The sequence below is a fragment of the Narcine bancroftii genome, chromosome 14 (genome assembly GCF_036971445.1).
Source record: "Narcine bancroftii isolate sNarBan1 chromosome 14, sNarBan1.hap1, whole genome shotgun sequence".
NCBI lineage: Eukaryota > Metazoa > Chordata > Chondrichthyes > Torpediniformes > Narcinidae > Narcine > Narcine bancroftii.
Window position 1 is genome coordinate 22,417,373 of NC_091482.1, and position 25,066 is coordinate 22,442,438.

The 25,066-nt window shown below is 42.0% G+C and overlaps 1 protein-coding gene across 8 annotated transcripts in view; it reads left to right on the forward strand.

The window, feature by feature from the left end:
* Positions 1-25,066, forward strand: part of auts2a (activator of transcription and developmental regulator AUTS2 a) — a 1,173,696-nt gene that overhangs the window by 573,392 nt on the left and 575,238 nt on the right. The window lies entirely within an intron of this gene.

Here is a 25,066-nt window from a genome sequence, read left to right on the forward strand (position 1 = left end):
CATCTTGACGGGGATTTGTGCAGATTAACCTATCAGTGACCTTTGCTGAGAGGATCAGGCAGGTGAGAAAGAGCGGAATTAGACAGGCAAATGGAGCATCTGTTCAAGGATCTATCCGATTATGATCTTGTATCCTGAAACCTGTGTCCGCGGTCATTGAGTGCACTTCTGTCGATGTGAGGGAAGGATCAGGCAATAGTGGAGAAATAAGGCTCTTGACGACTGAGCAAACTGATGTTTCACTACATCGAAACCAGCGAACACTTCAGACCACAGATGCAGCTCAGATATACTTGGGGTGATGAGGAAGTAGAAAGAACAGGCACGGGAGCTGGGGGGGTGGGGTGGGGGGGGGGCGTTGGGGAAGGAAATGTTAAAGAAGCAGTGTGTTTGAAAAATATCACAGCCCATTAGTTAGGACCACTGAAATGGAGACAACTTCAGGGACTCTATTAGGCACACCGTGTTTAGGCAGGCAGCGGTCCCTAGGCATTATGTGCTATTCTGGAGACTTTGTGCAAAGAGAAATAATTGGACATGGGAAATCAACTGAGCTTCAGTGACACTAATGGATTGAGGCCAAGAAAATGATCAGTCTCCTTATTTTAGCAGAACAATTGAGGTGATTTAGTGGTTTTCTTAAATATCTTTCCCTTTAAAGTCATAGTATAAAGGAGCCCAAGAATCTGTACATTGATTTACAGATCCAGCAGTTTATTGATTTTTATGTACTGTACTAAAATTTATTTATTAACTGTATTCATTCTATGCGGAATAAAAATGACCTTGTTCAAAGCTAGAATTGCGCAATTCAATATATAGTCAAACCCCTGGTATCCAGAATCCAAGGAACCAGCAGCCTCAGGCAACCGGCAAAAAAAAAAGAAAATACATCAGAATTAAAATTTAAAAAAGAATAGGTAAAAATAAGCAAGTTTAAAATTGGCTTGCCTTGTCATTTGTTCGCCAATCCACCCCGCGCAGAAATCAGTGGATCATGAGGTAGCGAATAGGTTTTAGTTAGGCATTGTAAGATAAGTCTCAAGCAACCGGAAAATATACTTATCCAGCATCTACCAATGTCTGGAGATATCAGGGATTTTAGTGCATAACAGAATGGTATAACATGGTACACGCAGTAGCATTTACAGTCTCTGGAAGGGTCTTCAATTCAGAACGCTGTCCCACCTTCTGAGTAAATGCTGCAGTTTCTGTTTTCCTTTCAAATTTTCACCATCTGCACTTTTTTGATTTTCGTTTTTTTTTTACAATCCCCACTGAGGATTCCTCTTTTAATTTAATAGCGGCTTCTTGAGTTTTTTTTTTAAAAAGACTCCATCAACACAGTTTAAATCCCCACCATCAAATAAAGTGCCTGCTCTCTTGACACTTGCTTCCCTGTTCATACTGATCATTTATTTAAAAAATAAATAAAGTACTGTGTCACACACATTCTGTCGCTACGGTTGGGTTCGGAGAGATGCAAGGTAAAACGTCTAGGATTCATGTATTTTGTATTGTGAGGCAGTTGGACTAATTTATCTCGCTGAAATGCAGTCATCAAGAATCTAAAATAATGAATAATTATCCCTATGGTTCTTAGTTTGGCTTCATCATTTTGATCTCCTCTCCTCTACATTGTCAGTGGAAAATTAATTGCCTCATTCAAACTTCAATCTGATATAAGCAAAAATTTAGAATATTACAGCACATTACAGGCCCTTCAGCCCATGATGTTGTGCCGACGCATATATACTACCAAAAAAACTAAAGCCTCTCTTCCTCACCGCCCTCCATTTTTCTTTCATCCATGTGCCTGTCTCTTCAGTGGCCCTATTGTTCCACCCTCCTCCACCACCACCAACCCTGTCAATGGATTCCAATCAATGTGTGAAATAAAACGTACCCCTTAATGTCTCCCCTAAACTTCCCTCCCTTCACTTTGTACGGGTAAGTTCTCAAAAGGAGAGCTTGAGTTATTATTTGGGTGAGAATTTGCAGTTACATATACTGAATTATTGGTAAAACCATTGGCATTCACCACACAGGGGACGATGCCTCAAGGTGGGGATTTCTACATGTACATAGTTTAATGAAGAAAATCCTAAAGCGATTCAGCCCTCCTCCACGGGCTACACTGTTTTGCATTCTTACCTCCTGAAATGAAAGGAGACATTGAGAATTATTTCAGTAATGTGGAAGCAAGTCTTGCTGTCAGATATTTTGAAAACATCGTGCTTTGTTGTACAAGGTCATAGTCATTTAAAGTGCAGTTATCCTCCTCAGTCTGATGTACAGCTTAATAACTTCCACACCCACCCTCTAAAGACATTGCATTGCAGACAAGAGCAGAGCTAAGATGTGGCTCCCCTTGTTGTTCACTACTATATTTGATAATCCACACTGAAGGCCTTACAAGAGGCAGTCACTAAGGTCGCTTACAACTGATCACAATCCAAAGGGATAAGATAGGCAGCACGGTTGGGATAGCGGTTAGTGCACTGCTGTTACAGCCCCAGTGATCGGGACCGGAGTTTGAATCCTGCGCTGTCTATCAGGAGTTCGTATGGTCTCCCTGAGTCTGTGAGGGTTTTTCCCGAGGCATGCAGTGTCCTCTCACCGTTCGAAATGTCCTGGGCGTTGTAGGTTAATTGGATATAATTGGGCAACATGGGCTGAAGTGGCTGGTACAGTACATCTAAATTCATTTAAAAATTGTTAAAATGTACCAAATTTGTAAAAGTTATAGCTCTCAATTGTTTTTGGCATTAAATGCGGGAAGGGAGAAGAAAACAAAGGCAATTGTAGAATGGATTGTTTATCTAGCAAATGAGTGCTTCTCAGGCCAATGCATTATAATGATGAGATGTATGGCACAGTGGTTTACTGATAACGAAAGGCTTAGACTGTGAACTTGAAAATGAAAAGTCCCACCAAGGCAAGATTACCTTGAAGCTATTGATTTATTCTGGGAAAAGAGAGTAGGCTCTCATTACCTGTTCTGGCCTCCAGGCACATAGCAATATGGCTACTTCTCAACAGTTTTCCAAAGTAATCTCAGTTTATGCACAAGATGTTTTGGCTCAGCTAGTGGCACTCGCAGTCTTTAATAGGGCGGCTTTTCATTCTAGCTCAGCACATACATCTCCATTGTTCATTTTTTACCTGTTTCATATTGGTGACCATCTGCTGGGTGCCAGTTCCCCTGTATGTGAGGCTCTCAATGGCCACCAGTCATATCACCACGGTTGTCCCACCTTAAAAAAAAGCCCATCTTCTGACCAGGAGTGCTTATTCCCATCCCTACTCTACTCTGACCTGGCGACCAAAAATTTGAAGCCTTTTGAAACCCTTAAATTGAAAAAGAAGATGCATTTCCAACAATCTTGTTGATGAATTGGTGCACAGTTGATACTTCCCTTATTTTCCCCACTCTAAACTTTTAGAAACTTTGACAAATGACTTTTGAAAGCTGGGCCATCATGATATTTAATAAGTGGAAGAAGATTTGAAGATGTAAGGTAATGAAAAAATAAGTGCAGGGGAATGGAATGAGAAAAGACGGCTTTATGTGAAGCCAGCGCCCAAATTAGCCACTGGGCCAAATGGTTTCCCTCAGTGAGGAAATGTTATGATTGTATTTCATATTATTTCCATTTCACATTATTCTGAAACGACTTCTGTTCAAGTGGCCAAGTGCAGTGTTTATGAATACACTCTTGACATCCCCTGCTGAGCAGCTCAAGGATTTGTATTCCATCATAAAATAGCACCTAGTCATTTGGTTGGGGAATAAATTAAGATGTTGCTTCCTAACTTAGATTCCAACTTGTTCTGTTAATTCATTGCTTATTTTGGAAATATTATTTCAATTTAATTTTTCCTTTTCGGATCAAATTTTGGGAAAGTGATGAAAATACCAGAAGTTAATTTGTTACCATCTGTCTTCTCCAGAAAGACAACATCTTTGTGGGATTTTTCTCACTTCCTCACAATGCTAACATTTTGCTTGTTATAATGACCAGAACTTAGAGGCATGAATGGTGGCCTTATCGGAGCACGCGAGATTGGCAGTGCGGATACTGATGGGTTGAAACGGGAAAGGCTCAAACTGCCACCCACGGCCTCGTCAAAAGGGCTTGCCATTTCAGTTTGGGACGAGGAGAAAATTCATTGTAAATCTTCAGCTTTCTTTGCAATTGGGTTGGCATTTAAAAATTGGGGTCTTTTATTGTACAGGTGCACAATCCTTTATCCGGAACCCTTGGGATACAGTGCGTTCCGAATTTCAGATTTTTCCAAATTTCAGAACAAAAACAAGCTGCCCCAGATTTAAGCCCACCTGAATTGTGCTGCCGTATCCACCCTCTTCTAGTCGCGTTGGCGTCTCTCTCCCCCTCGCCCACCCGAGTTGCGCTGCCGTCTCTCCCCCTCACCCACCCGAGTTGCACTGCCGTCTCTCCCCCCCCCATCCCTGCCCGCTGGAGTCGCACTGCAGTCTCTCTCCCCCCCTCACCCACCCAAGTCGTGCTGCCATCTCTCCCCCCCCCCCCTACCCGCCCAACCTAGTCGCTGCTGGCTCCACTGTACCAGCACCAGGAAAAAAAATGCCGATTTTTAGAGCTTTCTGGCTTTTAGATGTCCAGATAAAGGATTGTGTACCTGTACTTGTGCTGGATGCTGTTGAGATCTCGTGGAATATTATGCACAGTTTTTTTTTATCGCTGACTAACTAGAGAATTCCAAAGATCCACAACCACCCACTATGGTCATGGCTGATCAAGCACTCTTCTGTGACATTTCACCATACCCCTCAATTCCTTGATCTATTAAATATTGAACCACTTCCACTTTAAATACTTCCAATGATCCTTTGATTCGCCCGGCTGAGACCTGGTTAAAACTCTTAAACCAAGAGGGACAAAATGACTTAGACCGGCATTCCTTAGAACTTAGAAGAATGAGGAATTACCTAATTAAAATGCAAATGTTCTGAAAGGGACTTGCACAGTGCAATTTTTTAAATTTTGTTTTTATTTAATTTAGAGGCCCTTCTGACCCACAAATCTTTGCCATCCAAATTGCCCATGAAACAATCAAAAAATCTCCCAACCCTTTTCCTCCTTTGGGTGTTCAGATATTTTCAGTAGTGGGAGAGCCTTGATCAAGAAGCCAAGTGGAAGTGGGTCAATATTTGATAGATCGAGGAATTGAGGGGTGTGGTGAAGTGTCATCTTGTGTAGCTATGGATCCTTGGAATTCTCTAGTTAGTCATTGTGTAATTGGGCCGCTACTGCTACCATGTAACCTGTCACATGGTTGAGTGGTCAGCGATTAAACCGGCTCTCCCACCAGGCTTACCTGGTGCGGAGGGTGGCTAGACATCCAGCAAGATGAAAAACAAGACTTGTCAAAGGGCAGACGAACCCTCTTGTAGGGTCAATGTCCATCTAGCAAACACGAGCCATGAAGCACAGTAAGGACATCCCCTGCATTCACTGCAACAGAACTTCTCCCAGCTGTCTTGGACCTCACTATGTCGCTGGATCCGGGAGGGTGGGTCTGGATCTGTGCAATCCCAACTCACTTAAATCCATTCACACACACGCTGTTCCTTTCTGAGAGTATCTTCATATCAGACCCCACAAACTGACTGAAAGGAACCATCCTCATCCTATGGGATGGATAGTCAGAAGAAGAGATAAACTGGAATTGGACAAAAAAAAATTAAAGGGAGCAGAGATGAAGCCAAGTTTTTATTGAATGCCAGCACAACCTTACTGGTATAAATACCCTGCTCTTGCTCCTATTTCTTATGTTCATATGGCTAGCATGGCAGTGCAAGTGATCCAAGTTTGAATCTGCCTCTGTCTATAAGGAGTTTGTATATTCTTCCCAAATCTGTGTGGGATTCCTCTGGGTGCGCCAGTTTCCTCCCATGTTCCAAAATCATACGGGGTTTGTGGGCCAATTGGTGTATTTGGGTGGCATGGGGTCATGGGCCAGAAGGTCCTGTTACCATTGCTGTATCTCTAAAGAAAAGATAACACACAGACTTAGCATCACAGTCAACAAGATTGATTTGTTTTTTTAAACTCTGAGCATAAACCATTACTTTATTGAAGCTGAACAGTAGGTAATCTTTTCCATTTTGATATTCACATCCAACATTTTTGAGCTAATAAAAATTCAAATCATTTCCATTATTAGACGCAGTTCTGGGGACATTTTCTCCAGGATCAGTGGTTTACAAAATTGTACCAACAATTTCATTCAACCAAAACAAATAGGCCATATTTTTCCAGTAATAGTGGAATATCTCCCCACGAAATTGAAGCTTGTAGGATTCAAAATGAAGGTAAATGGTAAGATGAGAGAAAATGTATATGAAATCGTTATATGTCAGACTAATGAAGCAATTTGACTCCTTGTCTGTATTTTGATGCAGTGATGGTTTACAAAGAGAGCATTTGATTTAAAATTTCAAAGTCTAGCTGGCCATAATGGAGTTGACTCTTCAGTCAAAGATCGATCAAATTTTGATAAAGTTGATTGAAGACCTTCTCCTTCTAAGCTCATTACACAGATTCTTGTTTTTTTAAAAATGTTTATATCAACTGAGAATTAGAGTGTCTGAAACACTTAGAACCATGGAACATTACAGCACAGAAAAAGGCCCTTCAACCCTTCTTTGTCTGTGCCAAACATTTTTGTTGTTGTTGATTAACTTGTTGCCTATCGTCTCCATTTTGTTGTACCTCTTGTATAATATCATTCTTATGCTGTCATTCTCTGTCTCAGTTTTATCTGAAACTTAGGGTCTTCTTGAGGTTTGGCTCACCCCCACCCCCAATACTTAATAACTTTTGATGGCTTTGAGACTCTTTGCTGAAAAGCTGTTCTAATGGACATTATCGAAAGAAATAAGAACTTTTAAAATTAAGTTAAAAAAGACCTGCAGTGATAGTGAATTACGCATTCTGACAAAATTAAACAAGTTACGTTTCTACTTAGGGTGGGTGGCTCAATGCAAATGAACGGGATTGCTGCTTCACCCAATGGCATTAATCCAAGGGGTCAGATGCGAGATGCGTCTAGCTCTCTCCTCTGCGCATCTGTGCCATGTGGCTGCACCCAGTGACGAACGCAGTAGTGAGTGTGAAGTCAAATGGCATCAGCCTCTGGCTTCCAGCACTGCCTTCTGTGGTTTCCAGGCTTCATCCCTCGGCCACGGATGTCAGAGGTGGACTGCGCAGATCCCTGTGGAGCCGCCACGAACAGCATGGGCAGCCAGTGATTTTACATGGGCTCTGCATGATTGCATAATTCTTGTGTCTTTCAATTTAGAGCTGCTTATATTACCAGCTGTTGAAAAATGGTCTGAGAGAAATAGCCTTGAATATTATAGACATAACAGATTTAATGGTAAGATTTCAGTGGAAGTATCTTTTTATTGGATCTTTTGTAAATTGTTTGATTTCATATGACACATTAATGTTTATTCATTATTGCATGTCAGCTGCAAAGTGTAAGCCAATACAATTCAGATGGTTAGGATACAGAAATATACAGATGCAAATCAGTATTCTTAATAAAGGTTATTGCTTGAACATGTGCTTTCTTAAATAAATTATACTTCAGAATGCCTAATATCTGAAGAGCAAGACAAAAATGAAGCTTCAAAATAACAGTAGCCCAGAGTGAAATGTTTTTTGATGTTTTGCAGTCTGGAGATTGCATAGACTTTTTTTCAAGCCAAAGTATTTTTGTCTGCTCGTCTTTTCTCAGTACCCTCACATAGAGAAATAAAAGGCAGTCATTTGAAACCGGCGAGATAGGATCTAATCAGCCATCGCAATGTCCATTTACCACACATTGTAACATTTCAGGCATCTTTCAGCTTGGGTCTCGGAGGTAAAGCTCATGTCATCCCTTGCATTTTCCCTTTGTACACATCATTTCCCGGTGAATGCAGGATTTATTCCCGAGCTAACCCCTTCTTGACAGGTCTGTTATCTGCTCACCAGGTCGGCAAGCCCAAGAGAGTTCAGTCTCGCTGTCAGAAGATGACTGGTAAGCAGGGCAAGTAAATGCCAACAGAGCTGTGAAGAAGGGATATTATAGCTCTGAGGTACCTTGGAGAGTATCGCCTGTCTTTTATGTCTGCTTTACAGTCAAGGCATTGTGTATGGCAGCAACATTTTCTGGTCTCAATATCAGGCTGATTGAAAAGCTTTTCAGAACTTTTTTTTTCCCCGTTGAAGGTGATTGAAAAGGATTCAAGTGTTGTTTACCCATCTTGGCAGATTCCGGACGATTTTTGAAGCTTCACGTATTTAACGACATGTGGAGTGATTGTTGTAAATGTGGGGCAAATTGCCTTTTCTGGCCAGATCCCTTTCTGGCCTTTGGTTCTCAAAGTCTATTAGTGGTCCATATTATGATGCTGTTCAGAATTTAACATATGTCATATTGAATGCTTTCATCTTGACTCCAGATTTTCAGATGATGCAAAGCCTTTGTATGAATAAGGTCCTTGGGGTTCTTGCCAATCTGTAGAAGTAATCACATAATATCCTTCTTCCTGTTAAATGTAGACTCCAGTGTTTTGCTTGCAATGGAATACTACATCAAAATAATTTGAATACGTTTTTGCTATTAAAGCATTAATAACTAATCTCCACTTCCAGTTCAAGATGAAGCCCCATATTGAATACATTAATATTGCAGGCCAACAAAGGACATTGATTCTCCACTTTTTTATTCTGAAATGAAACTTGCCTCTGTACTTATTTCATCATTTAATGTTTTTTTTGTCGTAATCTAAGACTTGTGTTTTTTTTCCCCTTTTTAAAAAGTCAAATTATTTTGATGAATTATGTATGGAATTAATTTACAGAATTTCAAGGTTCAATTTATTGTCATAGTAATTTACTCCCAAGGAAAAGAAAACAGTCCAACCTTCTGCTATTTTCAAGAAGATCATATAGTTTTAAAAAAACTTTCTGAGTGTATTTGGCAGATTACGGGAAACAACAGTGGCCCAGATGAAAACGTAAAGAGCAGTTATAGCCATTTGCAAGCCCAATGCGAGTGGGAAATAATGAGCAGGCTTATATTACAAAACTGAGTGCAGTTATACAACCAGTGCATGCTGAATAGAAGAATTATAAAGTAAAAACTCTGTTATCTGTAAATCAGGCAACCTCAAGTGTTAAGAGCCCAAACCCAGAGGCAAAAGAAATTCACCAAGACAAATGGTTACTTAAACAAAAGTTGCTTTTAATTTTCTTTAAACATAAAAACGGGATCAAATTTTAACTTACTACTATTAACTTAACCCCCTTCTAATTCTAAGTGCACGAGTATGTTACATGTGAATACGTTCAGAAAAATTCTTTGATTCACAGCCCAATCTCACTTCTCACTCCTCCAAGCTCACTGGAATCAGGCAGTTCTTATACTGAATCTTCATCAAACTTTGGTGCTTGAAAAGTAAATAGTTACCTCTCAGGAAGGTTCTTGTTGGTTCTCAGAGAGAGATTTGTTGCTCGTTGGACACACATAAACTAATTCCTTCTGATCAGCCACTTCAGTGTCTTGCCGAAGAAACTTGCCCCATCAGGGTTTTCCAGATGATAACCTCTTCTTTCAGGTCACCACAGAGTTCCTTTTCTGTTTTCCTTTTTCTCAGGTGAAACATTATATAGCTAGCCATGTCTTCTTGTATGGGCCACAAGGGCTTTGAACAGGCTGAACTCAGAACTCACAACCTGTCTTCAAAATGGGGTTTCAAACAAGCTTCAAAGAGCCACTGAAGAAAACCAGCACTCTCTCTCCCTCTCTCTCTCTCTCTCTCTCTCTCTCTCCCTTTCTCTCTTTAGCCCCTTTCACACATGTGTCCTATTAAATCGGCCATTCAGTGTCCCAGGATAGGAATGGGGGTTTGGCCTTTCACATTAGACCACTCCTAACTGGGACACTGAATGCTTTCACACTTGCAAGGGACAGTACCCGGCGTTTGGTCTGTTCTACCTTTAATCAGAAGTGCCTCCATGACACAGTGCGCAAAGGAGAGAAGTGATTGCCGGTTTCACACTTATCTGATCTCAACACCGGTGTCTGCAGGTTTCGGGGATTGTACTAGGGGTTGAGGCCATCAATCCCCAGTGTGAGATTATGTCACCTGACTCCAGCATTGAGCAGATTTTGCTTTCACACTTGCCTCTTTAAAGACCGATTGGCGTTTGATTCCTGGGATCACTGGAAAGAGTGAAAGGAGCTTGTGTCACTTAGAGAAAAAAATCCTGTTTGACTCTCTCTCTGCTTGCAAAACCACATGACCTTCTTAAAACAGCCACTCCACCAAAACAGCTTTTTGACTCCCAAAATCAGTTCATGAGAGATCTTATCAGTTTCCTGAGATGAGGCCTTCTATTTGCACCTTGTTGTGAAAATCTCCAGCACAGGAGTCTATTGTCTTTGCAGACTTGTATGCACCAGCTTATTCATAACTCTTGCATTTTGAAATGAGATTGGTTTTGAAATGTTTGCATCTCTTTGTACTAACAAACCGCACAATCTATCTTCCAAAAACCTATCTATACACAATATAAAATATAAAATAATCTGTCACATCAAGCAACTGGCAAAAAAAATTATGGAAAAAATATAGGTAAATAATATAATTTAAAATCAGTCCACCTCACTGTTAGTTTGCAACTTCAAGCAACCGGAAAATTCACTTATCCAGCATCTACCAATCCACATAGGTTCCAGATACCAGGTTTTTTTAAACTGAATTTTGAAAACATTTAACAGATTTTTAAAAAATTGGTTGCAGCAATTTCCTTACTATAAATGTATCTCTCAGGAAATAAAATTTATAATGCTCAAAATAAGAAGTGTAGCATTATAATGTACATACAATATGTTTATCACTAGTTTATCTTTAAATTATTTTGTTCAAATATCCAAACTTGTAACATTAAAATTTTTCTTTTCTTTTCAAAGGAACTGTTGGGAAGATAATAAAATTATTTACACACATTTTATAGCCCAAAATGAGCTTTCCTGGAGCTCCACGTCACATCCATTCTTCAGTCTCCCATGTTGGCGTCAAATCACAAACTAAATTTATGTCGTGTTCCTAGAATGTATTAATTGAGCTAGACATTCTTAGTGTTGGTATGTATGTATGTCATTAGTGTGTAGGACATTTTGTGTGTGCGTGCATAATGGCCCGGAGATGCGCTGTTTTGTCAGGCTGTATATGTGGCTTATATCGCCTCAAACCATGCATCTTGGCACCTCACAGTTCGGCGGGCAGCAACCTCCTTTGAAGAAGACCGCAGAGCCCACCTCACTGACAAAAGACAAAGGAGGAAAAACCCAACCCCAACCAACCAATTTTCCCTTGCAACCGCTGCAACCGTGTCTGCCTGTCCCGCATCGGACTTGTCAGCCACAAATGAGCCTGCAGCTAACGTGGACATTACCCCTCCATTAATCTTCGTCCGCGAAGCCAAGCCAAAGAAATATGTCCAAACATGACAATGAACTAGAACTTCTGCTAATGTGACAGGCTAATCATTAACACCTTGTCCTAGTTAAGGGTCCAGGTGTGAAAGCTCCTTAATCGGCATGCAGGCATCAAATCACAATCTAGGTAAGTTGCATCATCCCTGGCGTCATTTACTATCCAAGGACCAAGTATTGGCATGTTGATGTCATTTTTGTGTGAGTGTAGGACCATGAAGGAAGCTAAAGATTAAAAAGAAGGTATAAACTTTGCTGACTTGATAAACCTTTATAAATTTTTAAAGGACCGTGGGAAAGTCGCAGCAGGAGAGGGGGTGGGAGAGAGAGAGGGTGATGGCAGAGAAACCCCTCCATGAGTGCTCCGTGCATACAGCCCTTTCTCTGCCACACAGAATTCTGGGAGCGCAGGTCCTCCACCACTCTTTCCCACAGTCGTTATAAATTGTGCACTTTTGCCATTAGTACATTCCCACGATCTTTATAAATTCTGCAGCTATGTGCTTTTTACCACTTTCTCACGGTCTTTTATCAATTTATAAAAGTTTATATAGTTTGGCACAACAACAGGGGATGAAGGGCTCATACATAATGCTAAATTATGTCATAATTAGGCATGATTAATTTTATTTCAATACAAAATCAGAATACATTGATCAGGACTTGGGGCAGGTCCACCATCACTCGATGCGTCACTCAGACATCCCTCGTGGACGATAGAATACCCTATGCCCAGGGATGCCTTGTGTGAAAGGACACAGAGAACTGGTTAACACTGTGAAAGGCAAAAACGGCTTCCTCAACCGAATGGCCAATCTCCTGGTTAGCCAGTGTGAAATGGGCTAATAGTGCTGTGTTTCACTCCAATTGCTGAAGAGGGAAAGAAGACATCCTGCTTCCATTGTTGGCAAGAGTCATTGGTTCTGTAGTGGGTTCCCCGAATCCCTTTATGGGAATTATCGAATTTAACTCAGTGTCTGAAAGAAGGGAGGTTAGTGCTGTGCTTGAATAGCAGTTGCAATTTGTATTGTGAGGTGAGTTACAATTGAATGGTGAGAGAGTGGTAAGACTATCCTTTGTTAATTTTACTTCAATTTCAATCTGTAATGCTTCATCTTTTATTGCCAGTCATTAGAAAGTGAAACAATGGATTCCCCCAAGCTTAGCTAAGTGCATGTGACATTCTTTGAGTGTGAGTAGCCTTATTTTTTTTCAGGAAAATTGCCTGCTCCCTAATATTTAAGACAGAATATGTTGGAAATACACATCAACCTGAATAAATGACTCTTTCTTTCTCCACAAATGCTGTCGGGCCAACGGAGTATTTCCAACATTCTCTTTTTTTTATTGGATTTTTGGCTTCAGTGATATTTTGGTTTTGGGCATAAGTATGAATAGCTTATGGCAGGGGTGTCAAACTCAAATTCACAGAGGGCCAAAATTAAAAACTTGGACTAAGTCGTGGGCCAAACTAAATATTTATTGAAAATTTTCAACAACATCTGCATGTTTTCTCTTCTTTCAACATATGTAATATTAAACTTTTTCTTATTAAAATAAATGTTTAATAATAGTTTTGGTTAAACTCTTTCCAGAAGAAGCATTAACAAATGAGAAATAAAATATTCAATAAATAATATTTTTCTATAGCCTTTAAGCTCCTTTTAAATGTTTTTTTTTTTCACAAGCCAACAAGTCAAAAAAATAACAACTTGCTTCAATGAAAATCCAATCTTTCAACCATGAACAGTCCAAAGTTAACCAAAGAAAATATTAATCCAAGCTTAGCTTGCTACACTGTGATATACTCTGATGCACCTGTGTCTAAACCAGATACTTGGCATCTCTTCTTAGATGCAAGTTCATCAAACTCTGGGGTCACCTGTCTTGAAAGGTCCTGTTTTCTGTCTTTCGTTTGGCCATTTTTGGTAAGGGGTTTATTACATGTGAGTTAGGCGACAGGTCGCAGATGCTAATGCAAGTAAACAGAGGAAGTGGGGGCGATTAGCGGGCTGACGGGCCGGCGCCAACGCATTCTCAAAGCATTCTGGGATTTGTAGTATTAGCTGTGCATGCGCTATACTGGCGTGGCGGCCAGCGGACCAACTCTAATACATATTTGATATGATCTTTTGGGCCAAATATAATTATATCACAGGCCAAATTTGGCCCATGGGCCTGAGGTTGACATGTGTGGCTTATGGTGTTCATCCGTAAGTGACCTGTGCTTGCCCACCTTCCCCACGAGTCACTGTCATCAAGGTGTAATAATTGTAGTAGTGCTATTTGTTCATGTCTGTGTTGAATTTTTTTAAGTTGATCTATTCACTCAATTGGTAGAACACTGTGTGATCTATGTTCATCTATGGCATTGGGGCGGCACAGTTGGCGTAGGGGTTAGCGCAACACTGTTACAGTGCCAGCAATCGGGTCCGGGGTTCGAATCCCGCGCTGTCTGTAAGGAGTTTGTACATTCTCCCCGTGCCTGCGTGGGTTTTCCTCCAGGGTTCCGGTTTCCTTGGACCGTTCAAAACATACCAGAGGAGGGGGGGGGAGGGTGTAGGTTAATTGGGAGGCACGGGCTCGTGGGCCCAATAGCTACTGTGCTGTATGTCTAAATTTAAATTTATATCTTCACTCAAATATCTTTGATGCCGTTCTTTATTTTTTTTTAGATTTTGCCACAAGCACTTCTGCTTTGTGTTGCCTGTGCAGATGTTTACTGTTTTTTAACCTTTGCAGTGAGATTGAACAGTTAGCACAGTTTGCTTTTTGTTTAACGTTTTGTATGGGTTCCAGTTTGCTGCTCTGGTGTTAGCATGGTGGGAAACGGAATGCAAGTCACATTTCAAAGCATCTTTTAAAAATGCCCTCTCATCAGAAAGGCCTTTCATTATATTTGCTATTTGTCATTTAGCCATATCCTCTTGCATAATGAGAGGAGGTAATTTGGCCGATTGAGTCTCTTCTGAAGTAATACCGTCAATCCTACCCCTTATTTCCCTACGCATATCCGTGCACATGGTCTAATTTGCAGTGACCCCGAGTTCCCCAGAAGGCTCACAATCGCAGGGAGAATTCTGATCTGGATTCAAATCCCACGTGCAAAATGACCACTTTTGGGGGGTGAATGCTGGCAGGGGTCGTGGAGGCGGGGACCCTTGCTTTTGAGACCACCGCACGTGCACTCGGATCGCCAAGACGCAGAAGTGCTGCAAAGCGGGATTGGTGTGGATTGGCCCTCTGTGATCGTGGACAAGATGGGCTGAATTTTCTGATCCTGTGGTGAACGATTCTCTGAATCGATGTGTTTATGAATGCTAGAGGTCAGGCTGAAACCTGACAGGCAGGAGCTAGAAGGCAGGTGCATTATTATTTGCTGCACCTTTGTGCTTCCTGTCAGGTGATGTCACGTTCTTTTGCATTGTCAAAATCAGCAAAGGAAGGGTGGATTCTTGAGCTGATGTATGGCTTGACTTGGTCATTTTAAAAAAATGTGAATGCCACTTCTGACCTTTAGTGACCTGGGATAATCTGACAATTCTGTTGCTAAAATTAATTGCCAAGAATAAACCAACTACTGGGAGGTCGCTCGAGTGCTTTAATGATCCAAATCATAAATGTAATGTTAAAACTGAGCAAACCCACGGTTAATGTAAAGATGATTAATGCTATTATTAAGCAGAGAGTTGTGGTAAGTAGTTCCCAGCAGTTGTCCACGTGATTCAGTACTCCACTGCAAAATGTTTTAATCTGAAATGAACACACGGATCACGTTGGCTGCATCACAGTCTGGTACGGAGTTGCTAATGCACAGGGAAGGAAAACAAAAGCTGCAGAAAGTTGTGAACTCAGCCAGTGCCATCGCGGGTTTCAGTCTTCACTCCACCGAGGACATCTACAGTGCCTTTAGAGGCGGCCTCTGTCCTCAAGGACCCTCCCCACCCAGGCAGTGTCCTCTTTGCACTGCCACCATCGGCAAGGTGGGAGCCTGAAGCTGAACGCCCAACGGTACAAGGACAGTTCCTTCCCCTCTGCCATCGGATTTCAGAATGGGCAATGAACATAGACACTATCTCACTTTCTCTTATTTTTCCACTTTTTATTTTTAAATGCAATTTAGAGTACTATAACGCTGCCGCAGAACAATGAATTTTTGTGACCTGTTTACGGCAATAAATTCTGACGTTAAACTTGTGGCTGCGCCATTTGTAGTTCAAAACGAGTTGGGATGGGAATATGAGGAAAATGTTGACCTGTGCCCTTGTGGCAATGAGACTTCCAACTCCACTGTTTTCATTTGTGAATGTTGTGACCATCACAGACAGGCGTCAGTGGTCTTCCAATCAGCATTACCTTGTTCAACGTGACTGGGGACCAAGGGTGGATTTTTTTGCCTTCACATCCTCGTTTACTGACACTGTCCATATTGTCAAAAATAGTTTTTCTTGAAAATAATGGGCTTCTCAGCATTTTAAAATTTTTTTAAAGTTAGACATTTTTGGCCCATGAGCCGGTTAACCTACAGCCCTGCTGCATTTTGAACAGTGGGAAGAATCCGGAGCCCACAGGGAAATCCCACGCAGACATGGGGAGACAGACAAACTCCTTACCAACTTGCAGGATTCGAAACCCAGTGCTGATCGCTGGCTCTGTAACAGCGTTGTCGTGCCAAGATGTTTTGTCATGAGTATGACAGGAGACAGCAAATGTTGCAAGGTGGTGCAAAAGACCAAACTGCCAGAGGAACTCGGCGAGTTGAGCTGGATCTGTGGGGATAAGGAATTATTGGCATTTCAGGTCAGGACCTTGCATCTGAGTGAAATTGATTGTGGGGCATCTAAAATCATTCTGATGATCTTCTCCTCTGTGATGCACAGAAAGAAATGCTATCAGAACATGTAATTTCATCCCAAACTATGCATCAAAACAATTTTGGAGGATTGTGGTTGGACCAAAGCAAAAGAAGACAAGTCGTCCCAGGACAAAATGATTGGAAAAGTCACGCCAATCAAATGTTCACAAGAGTATATTTTTTGAGGTTTACTCCTCAGTTAATTTCAATGAAAGAAACATTGAAAAGTGACATTGTGATAAATTTTGTGGCAAGAAGATTTTCGATCATGTGGAATATCTTTTTTTACAGAATCAAGTATCTTTTTGTATGTATGAAACACAAGTGCAGTGGAGAAGGGTATCAAAGCCAATTTTGGTGCAAATTTTACATTTCTGGGTGTGTGCTGTACAAACTTTTTATGAAAGTTCCAACTTGTATACAGCCAACTTGTAAACAGCCTTTCTCAACCTTTTGTCAGCTATGCCCCCCACCCCTCCCACAGGACTCTGCTCAACGTTTATGGTCTTCATTCCCTGTGAAGCAGTCAATTTTTGATTTCTTCTATACTTTTATCCTCCAAACTACATAAAAAAGCAAAATATATATTTACGTTACGCGAGGTAAAAAGAAAATAAGGCTTTTGTGTGTAAATTGCTGAGGCCCCCAGGGGCCCCATTGAGAATGGCTAGATTAGAAGGTACTCTTTCCCAGTTGCAAAGAATATACTTCCATAAAGACTCTCCTTATCCATGTTCTCCTGCACTGAGCAAAGGATTCTTTAGTTGGCAGACCTATCTTGCTAATTTATCTTTCACTGCAACTGAACTGAAGTTGAAGTTTACATCGTTCCACTTAGCTTAATTGTCCAAACTGAATATGGAAAGCAGCTAGCTCTCAGTGTCCCTCTAGACCATCTCTAAAAGTATTCCCTGAGCTTATCTAGTCCGTACCCCCAGTGGAGTATCTTGACTTGATGAGCCACTGTACAAACCATCTTCCTGTCGCATCCTGATGAGGCTTAATTGGATTTCTTCGGATAGGAAATGTGTCTCCAGTCTGATCGACAAAACTAAGTCTTGGCCTGGGTCCAACGCATCACTGGCAAAGGGCTATTATACTTTGTAGCCATTAGAGCACCACACCACTGATCTTTAAAGTAGTTTGATCAAAATTCGTATCACTTGCGCTTATTCGCTCAAATAAGAATGGTCTTTCATCATTTAAAGATGGTGGAGCTCTCCTTCTGCCACAATTATGATTTAGCATTAAATAAGTTGGAACGTTCTGCTTGATATTTGAAAATCTAATTTCTTCCACGTTTGCTTTTAGTCTTATGAAAGTTCTCTGAAACAAGGAGAAGGATTAATTTGGCATTGAAAGATGGCTAGCCATGATCCAATTTTGTTCATGTCCAGGGTATGTGGAAATTGAGACCATGTTCTAATAATTTCTCAATGTAACTTAATTTGTTTAGGTCAGTTTACATTGTTCCACTTACCTTAATCACCTCTCCAGCAGTACATTCTAAAAATGAGAATATACCTTGAAGTATATTTGAAAATAGATTGACTTACAGACCTGGATGCAGCACCAGTGGTGTTTTATAACTAAACCAGAGGAAGAGACAGTTTCCTCAAAATGGCCCTTCTGTACTGAGGCAGAACTAAGTTTTAATAAAACATAAAAACAAAAGAAACAAATGCAATAGAGATAGCCCTGGATTATATAATCCAGTCCCAGCAGTGCCTACCAAGATATAGTAATTGAAACCCTGGATTGCATTTTGTCTTTTTTTTTGCACTATGTGGTTTAATGCAATCTTTAAATTGTGTTTATGTTCCCGGGTTAAATGGTACTAGTCCTAAAAATGCACCAGATGCAAAACTGATCATCACCTTCTGAGGTCGATTCACAGCAACGAGCCCGATGATTACCTGCATCAAGTGGCCATCGCATTATGTCATTACCCATTCCTCTCTGTACCAGCATCAACTAGAGGCAGAGGTTCCACATTACAGCCATCAGGGACAGCCTTGGTTGAGGCAGGAGTACCAATTTCTTGCTTTTCCTGCCATTTGAAGGAGCATTCTGCTGACCCGAAGACTTGCTACGTTCAGTGGGGGCTTCACTGCTTGTTTCTGTAAACTAATTCCCATTTGCAAAGAATATACTTCCATAAAGACTGATCAGATTTCAGATTTATTGTCACAGGACATATATGACATCACATACAATCCTGAGATTCCTTTTTTGTCTGCAGGTGCGTCAGAATTACCACTAACCGGTAGTGCAAAATATAAATTGTACACACTGTAAACATGTACACAAATAAAAGAACTGTAAACAGATAATGAATGTAAACAAACTGACTGTGCAATGCAGAGAGAACAGAAGAAAATCAATTAAATGCACAAGTAAGAGACCTTAAGTGAGTCTCTGACTGAGTTTGTCGTTGAGGAGTCTGATGGTGGAGGGGTAGCAGTTGTTCCTGAACCTGGTGGTGGGAGTCTTGTGGCACCGATACCTCTTTCCTGATGGCAGCAGAGAGAGCAGAGCGTGTGTTGGGTGGCGTGGGTGTTTGATGATTGCTGCTGCCCTCCGATGGCAGCGTTCCCTGTAGACGTACTCAGTAGTGGGGAGGGTTTTGCCTGTAATGACCTGGGCTGTGTCTACTATCTTTTGGAGAGCTTTACACTTAGGGGTATTGGTGTCCCTGTACCAGACCAGGATACAGTGGTCAGTCGATTTTCCACCACAAAGCTGTAGAAATTTGCCAGGGTTTTTGATGTCATTACCAAACCTTCGCAAACCCCTGAGGAAGTAGAGGCACTGATGTGCTTTCTTCATGATGCCATTGCCATGTTGGATCCAAGAAAGATCTGAGATAGTGACTCCCAAGAACCTAAATTTATAGCAGCTTGAAAGAGGCCATTTGGCCAATCGCTTTGGAATTTCAGTCGATTTGCAGAATTTTTTCAACTAATTTTGCACCATTTTTGTCAGTGAACCAAATTGGACGTTAATGCCAAAATCTACCATTTTAATACTGCTGAAATGGGTACAATCCAATTTCCAGCAATGTACCTCTTCACCTGCATTACCATCAGTGTAGATTAGTAATGGCCACATGGGTCAGGACCTAAAATGGAGCCATGATGGTCCCATTGACTTCCCTCTCCTCAACAGAACATGCGAATGCAGACGAGATGCACCTCCTTCAAATGCTGATTCAAAATTATTTTATTGTCATGTGATAAAATAGAAAATGTGATATTACATGAAATTTCCTTTAGGCAAAGATTTGCTATCAGTAGAAATTGCCCAGCACTCCTTTCAGCCAAAGAAATAGAAGCAAAAGAGTCCCCCAGAATCAGTAGGGCTTTTATGCACAGAAAACCTGCAATATTGTCGTAAGGAAGACCCGTCATCAAGTCAGGCTTGGTCGTTTACACTGAACTGCACAAAGCCGGCATAATGCCGGGTTAGTGTGTCTTTTTACACATTCCGGCTTGTGTAACACAGCATCAGCATCTAGTGTCATGTGTAACCTACTGTATTTGACGGCATGTTAGACCCTCTTTTTTTCCCCCAAAAAGTAGCTCAGAAATATTCCCCCAGTCTTATATGTGAAGTCTTATATATAGGGTGAGAACGGTGAGTAAACCTGGCAGTGATCATCATGTGGCTCACTAGCATCACAGCTATCTACCATTAGGGGCTGGTGGCAGACTGTCAAAGGGGGACCGGGGTGGTGGGATCAGCATGGGAGCTGGTGGCGGACTGTCAGGAGACTCTCCCAGTGGTCCCCGCACTGATCCCACTGTTCTGCCCCTCCCTCCTACCCCGGGAGAGAGTGGGGCAGCAGGCCACTGGGCGAGAGCAATTTTTCTTGTCGTCCTACTTGCATGTTTTGTCCAAGTTTTAAATGCTTAGCTGTAAATACATTAAATGCTTACCTGTAAAAACTTTTAAAAATATACACATCCTATTACATCACGGTCCCAGACTCCCAGATCACAAAGGGGTGATCAAACAACAATCTGGGACTGTTACTGACAGAAAAAAGCTGGGACTGGAATGACAAAGGCCCCCCGCCTCCCCCCCCCCATTACGTGTTTGTACCTTTCACAGCGTAATAAAGCGGCAAATATCCATAAACGAAGTAGCTATGTAATGCGAGCTGCTGAATATTCATGGCTTCACCTCCAACGATCCCGCAGCCTGTGCAGCCGACCTTCAGTCCAAACCATCGGCGACCCAAGCTCTAGATGCACATCTCTGACACGATCAGGAAGCTTCCAGCACCCTCTCACGTCTCAGTTCCGATACCTGGTACCCCTTCAGCCAGTCTCCTGCAATCCTCAGCCTGCTGTGAGTGAGTCCTTTGACCACAGTCATCAGTAGCCCGCAGCCTACGGGAATCCTCACTGTGTGTCACCTACAGCCCACCGCGTGTGTGTTCCTACAGCCTCTTGCAGAAATTATGTGGCAGAAGATACAATTCACTCCAGAGCTTGCACGATGACTTAAAAGTCAGTCAGATGGCATTGTTCTGTGCCACATTCTCCACAGAGCTCACCAATGAAGCATAAGGTTACGCACACTCCATTATCTACTGTGCTTTTTCCAGATGCAAAGAAGATTGTGGAGGTGAGCCCGAGGAATTAAAACCTAATGTTAATGAAATGTCTGAACTTTGACCATTTGCTCTGTTCTCCAGGCTATTGTTCTAATTTTGCACGCAGGTCTCGTGCACTTCTGTTTTATGCCTTAAGGTGCTTTAAGGCACACTGTGTATATATCAGGTAATCAAAATCAGAATTTATTATCATGAACATGTCTCGAAATTCGTTGTTTTGCAGCAGCGTCACGGTGCAAACATTTTAAATTTATAAATTTAAATTTAGGCATACTGCACAGCAACAGGCTCTCTCAGTCCACGAGTCCATTCGGACCAACGTACACCCAATTAACCTATGATCCGAAGGGTGGGAGGAAACCGGAGCATCCCCCGGGGAAATCCACGCAGACACGGGGGAAACGTGCAAACTCCTTACAGACAGTGCGGAATTCGATCCCCAGTCCCAATTGCTGGCGCTGTAAATGTGTTGGCTAAGCCAACCATGCTCTCGCATTTCAAAATAAATAAGATAGTGCAAGAAAAAGACAATGTGAGTTGTGTCTGTGCTTCATTGTCCATTCAGGAGTCTGATGGCAGAGGGGATGAAACTGTCCTTGTGCCGCTGAGTGCTCGTCTTCAGGCTCTTGTACCTCCTTCCCAATGGAAGAGGGCGTGGCCTGGGTGATGATGGGAGGGGGGGGAGATGGGGGTCCTTCAGGATAGAGGCTGCTTTCTTAAGACACCGCCTCTTGTAGTAGTCCTCGATGGAGTGAAGACTGGTGCCCGTGATGTTGCAGGCCAAGATAACAACCCTTTGAAGTGTTCTTCCTGTCCTGATGCTTTATTTGTCAAGCAAAACACAACCTATACATATATGCGATCTTCAAACTTCTCTTTTGGATTGAATATTCCAGTTGGTGTAGCATTTTATCAAAACAGTTAACTAGGTGGCTTTTTAAAAATATTTAAATTTTTGCAAGACATACAGAATATTATTACATACATCATATAAATAATATTTTAAAATGACAGAGTCTCATTTGATTGCTCAAATCTCAACCCCCTCAATTGCTAACATTAAAAAATTGTCCAAAGAAGGGGTGCTTGATCTGCTTTCATTAATTAGTCCATATCTGATCTTCAGGAATTCAATGCTATTAACCTAACTATATTATTTAAACTTTTTCGGGGAAGTTAATTATATCCTTAAGCCATGATTTAAATAAGTTTCCATATTTTAGCAAACACTTCATATTTCTTTCTAAGATTGCTATCTTTTCCAGTGGGGGGTGCAACTTTTCATTTCCCTGTCCCAGGGAGGAATAAGTAGAGAGCCGGACTTCCATGTTACAGCAGTACATCTCCTGGCCACCGCTACTGCAGTCCTCATGAACTGTGATTGATAGTTTTGTGCCAATGACCACAAGATTTTTCAATAAATACAATTCTGGTTCCAAGGGAAAATCCACTTGGGTAATTTTTTGATCTTACTTTCACACGTAGCCAGGTTGAATGAATAAATGTTCCAGTATATAACACACCTGAAACAGGAGTCCGGAATTTCAGATTTTAAATCATGTAATTTTTGCGGTGGTTTACCAGGTGACTCTCCAGTAGGTTCACACTATGCCCACAAAAAGGTACAGAGTACAACATGTTCAGGGTCGGCGCCAGAACACAAGTTGGGGGGAGTGGGGGGCATTAGCTATTTTGAGGGGGGGCTTGAGCGGGAGGGGGGGACGGGCATGGACCTGTCAACTGGATGAGGGGGGTAGTATTGAGTTAACTCCATCCGCCCCTCCGACATGGGGCACGAGGATGCTCCTTTTATTGCATCAAGTGTCACTTGACGCACGCTAGTGACGCAGTCAGGTGGGGAGGGTCAACCTAGATGCTACTGACGTGGGAGGGAGTGGGGCGGGTCTGACGTTCATGGATGGCCGTGACCATATGGGGGAGCACAGCACCTCATGGGGGGGGGCAGTGCCTGCGGATGCCCGCCCTTAGCAGCGACCCTGAACATGTTCATCAGATCGATGCACTATGGTGTATCTTGACTGGAATTAAGTGCGAGCAATCTGAAGGAAATCGCTTGTTTTGGTGAGAGATATTAGCATTCAGTGAAGTATTTGGGGAAAATTAGATTAAGATTGAACCAAGGCCTAATGTACATTACTCTTTGCTTAAAATTTTACTGGCAATAAAACACAAAGTAAAGCTGCCCAGAAATCCAGTGCAAAGGAATGAACTACAGATGGACACTCCCATATGCTATTATCCCATGCTGTGTTTAGTGGTGTAGCTCGTTTATTTAATTTTAACATTACAGCACGGTAGAAGGCTTTTCTGCTCCATGAAACCCATGCCATCCAATTAACTTACCAGCCCCATTCATTTTGGTGAGTGGGAGGAAACCAGAGCACCTGGAAAAAGCCCATGTTCATACAGACAGAGGTGGGTTCCTACTTGGGTCACTGGCGCTGTAATGGTGTTGCACTAACTGCGCCAGCCAAGCTTTTACATTGGATTGGACTTCCACAATAATTATTCCACAAATCTGTTGTCCTCCCAAAGGTACTCACTCTCCCAGAAATCTCCCCATTATTTATCCTGAAAACTACAAATCTTGAAAGAAATTATCTGCTTTTATCGCATGACTCTGAGCAAATCAGCTGCCTTGATTTAGAACTGGAAGCAGCACTGCGGAGTTGTTGACCTATTTGGCAGTACAGCAGTACGAGTGGCATAAGCGCCTGGTTGAATTTATCACAATTAGAAAGCTGCTTCTTTCATGTTAATGCGTGTGACCAATTTAGTGACAGAGCATTAAGTGTGTCCGTTCAATGATGGGGAACATGAGAGGAAGTCGCCAAAGACATTGAAAAGATGTAGGAAGCGAGGGTTTTGATTCCTGGAGCAAAGGCTAATTGCGTTGAATTTGTAAAATTTGCCAATCAATGACCTTCGAACTTTGTGTTTGAAACAGCAAAACAGGATCAGATGTAGCCTCCCTGGCGTAAAACACCAAAATCTGCAGACACTGTGGGTTGAACTAAAAACACAACGCTGGAGAAACTCAGTAGGTCAGACCATGTCCTTTATTCTTTGGCTTGGCTTCGCGGACGAAGATTTACGGAGGGGGTAAAAGTCCACGTCAGCTGCAGGCTCGTTTGTGGCTGACAAGTCCGATGCGGGACAGGCAGGCACGGTTGCAGCGGCTGCAGGGGAAAAATGGTGGGTTGGGGTTGGGGGTTGGGTTTTTCCTCCTTTGCCTTTTGTCAGTGAGGTGGGCTCTGCGGTCTTCTTCAAAGGAGGTTGCTGCCCGCCGAACTGTGAGGCGCCAAGATGCACGGTTTGAGGCGAGATCAGACCACTGTATATAGCAATGGTAAAATACATAACCAACATTTCGGGCCAGAGCTCTTCATCAAGGTTTGGAATAATGCCAGGAGGCTTGACCTGCTGAGTTTCTCCAGCTTTGTATCTTTTACTAATCCACTCTGGCCTTTGAACCCCCCCCCCCCCCCATACTCTCATTCAGCACGTTCATGGGTGATCTCTCTCTCTCACTGCCTTATTCTTCTTATCTTCCCAAACCTATTGTTGACTTTATATCTGGAAACCATCTCTTTCTTAAATATATTCCAAGACTTGGTCCCTCCAATCTTCTGTGGTGGAGGTATCTATTGGTTCACGGCTTTCTGTGTGAGGAGGCTTCTTCTTTTCTTGGTCCTCAGTGCATTGACCTGAGACTATGACCCCTGCTTTTAGATGCCACAACCAAGGGGAAAAAAATCTCTGCTCACAGTCTGCCAAGCTCTATCGGAATTTTGGTCTGTAGCTAAAAATTTTTTAGCATTGCAAATTCATCAAAGGTAATTCACCAACAGAATCCCACAGATTCTTTCATGGACGTTCCTCAGCACAATTGGATTTGACTTGTCTGAAAACAATAATAGCAATGTCAGCCATTCCAGAGGAAAATTGTGAATCTAGGGCAGCCCGGTTGGTGTAGCGGTTGGCGCAACACTTTTACAGCCCCAGCGATTGGGACCGGGGTTCAAAACCCA